The sequence below is a fragment of the Branchiostoma floridae genome, chromosome 8 (genome assembly GCF_000003815.2).
Source record: "Branchiostoma floridae strain S238N-H82 chromosome 8, Bfl_VNyyK, whole genome shotgun sequence".
In the NCBI taxonomy this organism is placed as follows: Eukaryota; Metazoa; Chordata; class Leptocardii; order Amphioxiformes; family Branchiostomatidae; genus Branchiostoma; species Branchiostoma floridae.
This window is the reverse complement of record NC_049986.1, coordinates 9,096,470-9,104,559: the sequence shown is the minus strand read 5'-3', so window position 1 is coordinate 9,104,559 and position 8,090 is coordinate 9,096,470.

The window sequence follows — 8,090 nt, the reverse complement described above, 5'->3', positions numbered from 1 at the left end:
CCCCAGTAGTGACTGTACAGCCAGTCTGTTTAGTCCGTCCAGTTAGGTCGGTCCCTCCAGTTGTGTTCATTTCCGCCAGTTATGTCTGTACCGCCAGTTATGTCTGTACCGCCAGTCATGTCCGTACCCCAGTAGTGTCTGAACTGCTTTAAGTGTCAATTGTCCCATCTACCTAGTAAATACTTTGGAATGGCTCTACTATAGTCTGGCTGAGGTTTCCACTGTTATGGGGCATGGCTTCTAACCAGTCATCAGCCAATCAGAAAACATTTAGGCGATTCTCTGATTGGCTGATGGAAACCTCAGCCTGGTTCAGGAAAGCAAACCCAACAGAGGTTTACACTGTTGACTACAGGTGGCACTTACATAGAGGAATATACATAAAATTTGCATTCTATTGACCGGATTTCTTTGTGTGTTTCTCTTTGCCATGTCTCTCTTTTGACAAATCTAAATCTTAGCCTCAGACTCAAAGTGTCCTTTGCTATATCTGATACAATGTGTGTGTGTGTGTGTGTGCGTGTGTGTGTGTGTGTGTGTTTCTGAATGCGCTCTTACCAGTGTTATGCAGGAATACATTTCTTGCTACTGCAGCATCACTCTTTACTGCGTCTACTACCGAAGGAAGTATGTCAAATGGAATCAGGAGTAGTTCCGCTGCATTCTCGCGCTGGGCCTGGAATGTAGGTGTAGATATAGCTAAATTTGTCTATCACTTAACAGTGTACAAAATACTTTTCTGAGCAAGGTTGCACAGTGTACAACCTGGGGCAAAAATAGGTTGCACAACTGAATTTCAACTTGCACCACCTACAGTTCACTAATTGAAAAAAGGTACAATACATACACTGTATATACATACATAATAGACATGTTTGGCTGATATGAAACGGAGCTGCCTGAGTCAGTTTATTTCTTCCAAGTAAATTAACAACAAAATCGAGTTCTGAGGTTCAAAATCTAAGTTGCACCCTGTGCAACCTGAGTTTAGAAGTAAGTTGCACCAAGCAAAAAGTGGTTGCAATGTGCAAGTGTGCAAGTAAGTATTTTGCATGCTGCTTATTTTACCTTTGTTCGTGTCTTTAGGCCACTTTTCAAATTCGTTGAGACAGTCAAAATACATAAGTATGAGACCTCATATAACGCAAGTTCACCTTTATGCGTGGGTAACCTTTATCCATTGTTTTTCAAAACAGCGCATTTAGGAGTATTAAGTCTGCTGACAGTGGTTTCAAATTTGCAGTATTTTCAAAATGTTCCGATTTGAAGCCACCGTCCCTCAACTTCATATCCCTAAATACGTTTTTCTTACAAACAACGAATATAGGTTACCCTCAGATAAAGGTGAACCAGTGTTACATGAAACATTCGGCAGTTCCAAAGGAAGCTTCTAGGGTGTCCTAAGCATTTGCCACTTCTTTCTTACATCTCAAGCTATCTGCCACCAACAAATCGAGAATATGGCATGTCCAGGTCGAAAGATACAAAGAACAGAAGTTCTGTTGCAGTACCAAGGTCACATACTAGGGGGACCAAAATCAACCTTCACACACACACACACACACACACACGGAAATATCGACCAGTGTTTTGGAATGATACAGTCAGTAGTCAGTATGGATCCGGATCAACAGAGGTCTTTGGTTTCGTGCAAAAGGCTCAGAAATAATACATGTATGTGCAATTACTTAAGCTGTTGTGAAAACTACCTCAGGGTTCGAAATACCACCTGCATATGCAGGTTAGTGCAGGTAAAATTGGAGCTGTACAGGTATTTCTGGTGTCTACCTGTAGCTAACTAGCACTTGGGTTTTATACAGTCATGAATATCCTATGGTGTAGTTGCACATGGATTGTTATTAGATGCATTGACTGTTACACCTATAAGTATAAAATAATGGTACCTGAACAATTTCAATATGATTCATACTTTCTAAATTCAGAGTGGTGCAGGTAAAATTGGTCTGGTGCAGGTAATTTTCAATGCCACCACACAATTTTCAATGGTGCAGGTTTGCAGAAAAAGTATTTCGAGCCCTGTACCTATTTATCGTAATTATATTCACCTGAAAGAAGAATGGAGCTCTGTTGATAGCCAATCCCCTTCTAACTTTAACAAGTCCTAACACACGCCTGCCAAAGTCCACGGTGTACACAGAAAACTCTGCGCCATTTTGTCTGACGAAGTCGGCAGGATCGGAGATACCTTTTACCCCATCCAGGGAAGAAGAACTATTACTTGTAGATCTAGTGAAGTCATCTAGTGTGGTTAATAACATTGGGTCCAACTTTTCTCTCAGGAATTCGTCTTTACAGTGAACCTTGTAGAGGGACGCCATTTTGGTCCTCCTAGCATCACCCAATGACGTTTTGTTTATACAATGGTCAAAGTACAGGTGTTGTAACCTGAGTACCTACAAAATGTACTCTCCAAGCAGAGGTTAGGCTCCGACTGTTTTTTTAACGTTTTTTAGTCGTTTTTGTCGGTCTTTCTATTTTGTATTTTATATTGCTGTCTCAAAACCTACTCTCCAAGCAGAGGAGCCGGAGTCTTACCTCTGCTTGGAGAGTGTACCATAGTACCATCCCCGTATCTAACGTTATCACTGGCCGGGTCTCCTTTTTGCCAATTTTTACCAAATATACCGTCACAAAACATAACGTTACATACAGATCTTTAAACATGTCGTCTCCTATGAATGACTGGTGGTTTAACTATTAACGTGACAAACTTGTAACTAAACGTCCCTTTTTGAGACCTTATATCGCTCTAGAAATCAGTTTGTTTTGATACAGAGCAGGCTATGATCATGATGTAATATTTTTTCGAGGAAATCTATGGGTTAACCAGAAATCCATCGGCCGAAAATATTAATATCCGGTTTGGTTGTCGGACAAAATCTATGGATTTACACTAAATCCATGCACAGAAAAACATATCTTATGTAAAACGTTAGTTGCAAGCCACACAAAGATTTCATTTGTCGGACGAAATCTACGGATGCGGCGTCAAATCCAAACACCGAAAACATATAATGCTAGTTCACCTTTATCCGTTGGGTAACCTTTATCCGTCATTTCTTGAAATAGTGACATGGGGATAACAGGTGGCTAGATGGTGTAAAGTGGTGAAAATATTTTAACTGGAAGTCATCGTCCAGCGACGTGATATCCCTAAATACCCTGCTTCGAAATACAACGGATATAGGTTACACCACGGATAAAGGTGAGCTAGTGTTAAAGATAGTTGCAAGCCACTCAGGGATTTGGTGTACTGGGCGGTATGGATTAGTGCCAAATCCATCCGCCGCTGAGAGAACTTTAATCGCCACCCAGAAATAAAACCTCTAGCATATCGGAAGAAACTGGTACTTCTTTCATCCGAAAGCACCGGCTAAAAAGGATAAAGTTTTAGTCTCAATACGACCAGAAACGCCGGACACAGTGTTTGATATATTCCACTTCCTCCCCTATGATAATTATCATATACTTAATATTGAACAGGTCTTAACATATAAAAGCCAACGACCGGTACATTTCTGTGTACAGGCTATAGGTGATGAGGTTGTGTGAAGAAAATGCGTATAATTTCTATGTGAAAATTCTTTTCTGAAAATTACTGTAACTGCAGCTGAAGAGGCGGTAAAACTGAAACTCAGCTGTTCTTGAAGCTAGAGGGATATCATTCCGTCCTATACACGGCTTTTCTGCTTCAGTATTTCCAAGTATTTCCTGGAAGAGACGGTCGCTAGAGTTGTATACTGCGGAAAACATCGCTTCATACTGGAAAGAAAGGTATGTGTCATGTTTCTCTACTTGCTATCGGTATAATGTACCTAACATATATGTCAAAGTTTTTATTTTGTTGGAAGTATACATGAAGAGGTTATATATACGGTGACATTTACATAGATATTTTTCTTAAGTCAGAAATATCATTTCGTTGACCCAGATTCACCGTCCATGCGTTCTGTGAGCCGTGTTGCTATGCCTCGTGCGTCGGGTTTTTGTAAAAATCTCAACTATAGGATTTTCTTTATTACTGGCTTGATAAAACCTAAGAGTACTCTCCGGATCCTCCCGAATATCAATCATCTTTGTGTCTAACTATAGGTGATGGGGTTTAGTTCCACGTGAAAATTTCAATTTTGCGCCCCAGAAATTACGAGAAAGTACTTTTCTTCCACAAAATTACTAAAAATGGAAAGGTTGAAGAAATCAAACTCAGATGCTATAGAGGGACATCCTTCTTTTCCATACGAGTTTTTCTGTTTCAAAAGTATTTACTATTTACCGTAAGAGACGTTCGCCAGACTTGAAGTTGCGCAGTCTAAAATTGAGATCCCAAATTTGGGTACGCACCTAATTGTATATATTTGCGAGGGCGTGTGCGTTTGTGTGTGTTCAATGCCTTATGTGTATGTGTACATGTATGTGTTGAGTCTATTTTATAAAATTTTGATGGCGGTTTGTTTCACTTTTTGTTCATAGCTACGGGACCGACTAGAGCCTTATATCAAGAAACCTAAAACTCAACTTCTCAACCGATATTTTACTGCTCAAGAATCCAACACTTTGCCCTACAAAGACTAGTATTAGAGACAATCCTCGTGTACTAGTTCACTGTAAATACAGTATGATTTTCAACATGTATCGCAGAATGACTCCTAGTTTAGCGAGTGCGTTCCTTTTGTTCCTAACTGTGTCTGTAACGAGCACTGTGGCTGCAAAGCCCAACAACATCACGGAAAATCCAGACATTTTCTCTTGCAAATATTGCAAACTTGTCAAATTTCCAGACATAAACTTCACCGAGACGGTAACAACAGTTACACTGGGCTGGAACAGCATTGTCGATATCTCAAATCTCCCCTCCCTTCCTAAGTTAGAGAAGCTAGACCTGAACGATAATTTGCTCAAAACCATCCTGTGGGATTGGTTTAACAGAACGCCACGTTTAGTTCATCTCGATCTATCTAACAACAGAATCACTAGCGTCTCGGGAAAGTTCGTCGGTCGTTTGATACCAAACATAAGAGTTATCAACCTCGGCGGCAATAGGCTCTCGTCTTTGCCAGAAGAAGTCTTCTTGTTCCACACTGAAACGTACGCGAATTTGCATCTTGGAGAGAACCCGTTTCACTGTGATGAAAGCTTGTGCTGGCTAAAACGCGAGGTACAGTGTCTCTCGCAATGTTGGAGATGTGAAATGATGAATCCTATACAAGTGCCAGTATCAGTATTCTCTGAAAAATGTTGTCCTACATGTCCGAGTAGTAGGCTATACTTCCAATTGTTGCAATATGGACACATTGAAAAGCTGACATGTGCGAGCCCTAAGCGTGTTGCCGGCCGAGTGGTACTAGATGTATTAGATGAACCCTTTTGCTCTCCAACTACAAACATACCACCACCAATACCGAATGATACGCTTATAACTATGAGCATTATACGACTTTTGAACATTAGCAAATTAAACACGAACGCATTAGTGTTTAATTCAACACCAGTGACTTCTGATAATATAGTAGTGCCCTCAGTACCGAATTTCACCGATGCAGTGCCGACGACAAAACAACGGGTCTTTACTCAAGTCTCTCCGATAGCCGAAACTGAGTCGACTCAGGAGAGTTTATCAATAGAAGCAGTAACAGGTTATTCCGTTGCCTTGGTAGCTTTTACTCTACTCGTTGCAGTTTTAGTAGGTTGTGCTAGGCGGCGTTGGTATCACGCTCGGCAACAGGGCGCTCTGGTGTTGCAACTGGCATTGAGAGCTGGACAGCCTCTTATCCAAAATCGAATGTACGCTACGAACCCTCATCAGCTTGGCATGCAACAACCACAGATAACGCCACAGCAACTCATTCCAAACCAAATGTACGTCTCAAACCAGCATCAGCTTTGCACCAATGAAACGACACCAAACCAAGAGGGAGATGAAACTATTGAACCATACGAAGAAACAAGTTTAACGGAAATCGCTGACGATCCCGCAATCGGAAGCCATGCAGGTGCTCTCCAATATGCAAATGACGTGGAACACACCTACACATGTGTCAAAGATGACCTTCACTCTGTCAGGCAGGTTGTGGAGGCAAGGCAGGATCCCAAATATGTTAATGAGATGAACAGGTACGAGACGATTCCGAATGAACTTGGGTGTACAGGTGTGGAACCGTACGCGGAAGTTAGTCTGTCAAACATTGCTGAGAAAGACTATCTTGATTCTGATAATCATAGTAACAGGGAACAGTCTAGCTACTTGTGCGAAGCATTGCCACAACAGGAGGCTACGTTTGAGCAAAGAAGATTCTCGTTAACATTTCCCCAAAGTGAAAAATTACATCATGACACTGACCAAAGAAAAATCGTTACAGGGGCAACCCACATGCCCGCGGAAAACGTCACAGATATGCAAATGAATGACGAGATTGCGCCCAACAACCCAAACGAAGACGAACAAGGTACTTTGACCAATAGCGAGACCTTCTGTGCCACAGGTGAGGGGGTCTACAATGAAGATGAAACGCACACACAAGAAGATACAGCTTATGGTGCGGCGTTGCTTACAAGAAATGAGGTCTTGTATTCGACCGAAAATGACCTCCAATCTGACGAAAATGGAACGGTTTATGCATCAAATAGACAAGATAGCACATTAAACGATGCGGCGTTGCTCTCACAGAACGCTGAGGATAGTATACAATAAGGATGCTATGAATGTGAGTTACAATGTTACATGATGTAGCTCACGTGTCTGTTTGAAATTACTAATATTAGCCACAAAACTGACTACACGTATCTGATTCCGTCTAGATGTGATCATTTTATTGTCACTACTAGAAATATTACACAATCATATAGAATTTATGCATATGTAATGTCGCTTAAAGTATGAAGCAAAACGGGAGGTCCCCTAACATAACACGGTTTTCAAAACGCTCAAACTCACGCTAGTTGTCAGAGAGTGTCCAGGCTTAATGAATGAAGTCTTTAACAAATTCATCTAAAGAACATACGTGGATAAAGAGTGTATTCATACTGTTATTTAGCCGTTCACGCTTCGCGCTGAAAGTGGCAAACGCTGTGAGACGTTTTCGTGTAAGTAACCTTCCGATTTGTGCTACACTGGAGAGTGTGCCGTAACTTGACTCACTTTTGCAATTTTGCACTCTGTATACGTAGAATTAATTTCATTGTACTACTTATTCATCATTTATCCACTACTATTAGTGCTAATGTTATGTTTGCCACTTTGTGTACTTTGTCGACTGGTGTTTTCAAACCACTCCCAGATGTTATCCTGTCTTGATGACAGTGTTGTGAATTATTTACACTTGCTATGAAATCAATACAATGTTTTGATGAACAGAAATTGGACCGTTATGCTGATTTTTTTTAGTAACAGTGGCTTTTCTTTTACCTCCGATGATTACCATACTACTATAAATGTATTTACGTTAGCGGGGATTTAATGTCGCGATAGCCGGAAAAAATGACTTTTCGTGGTAACACCATGCACTGTAGTCTCTTACTACCATGAAAAAATGTTCGCGGTGAAGAGGCCACCACGAATTCTAAAACCGCAAACATGAATCCACCGCGAAAGTTTCTGCATTTACAGTACGTTTTGTTCATAAGATCTTAACACAATAGTGCTGTCCATAGTCCCTTGAAAATCAGTCTAAGCATGGCTGAAGGGACTTTCTAACTAAATTTAGATCAGGACAGATAACATATAATGCATATCTGTCCTGATCCTAGACGACGAAACTAGGTAAGTTCAATTTTGCGCCCTCTTGTGACTGCTGCTGGAATTGTGAAAAAGTAGCTGTAGTTTTTTTCAGTGCACATCATTCATTAAAAAACATTAAAACTAGAAGCCACAAAGAAAAGAGCCCAAATACTTAAAGACTTAGTTGGGTCACATTACCGCCACAGCAAGTAAATTTTATGAATGACATCCTCTGAAGACTGCAAAAGTTGCGAAAAAAAAACAGAACAAGATGGGTACAAAACAAAAATATGGCTGCATTGTCAAAAGTAGACACCATAATCGTTGTAACAAGAATGAAAGGGACAAAACATGG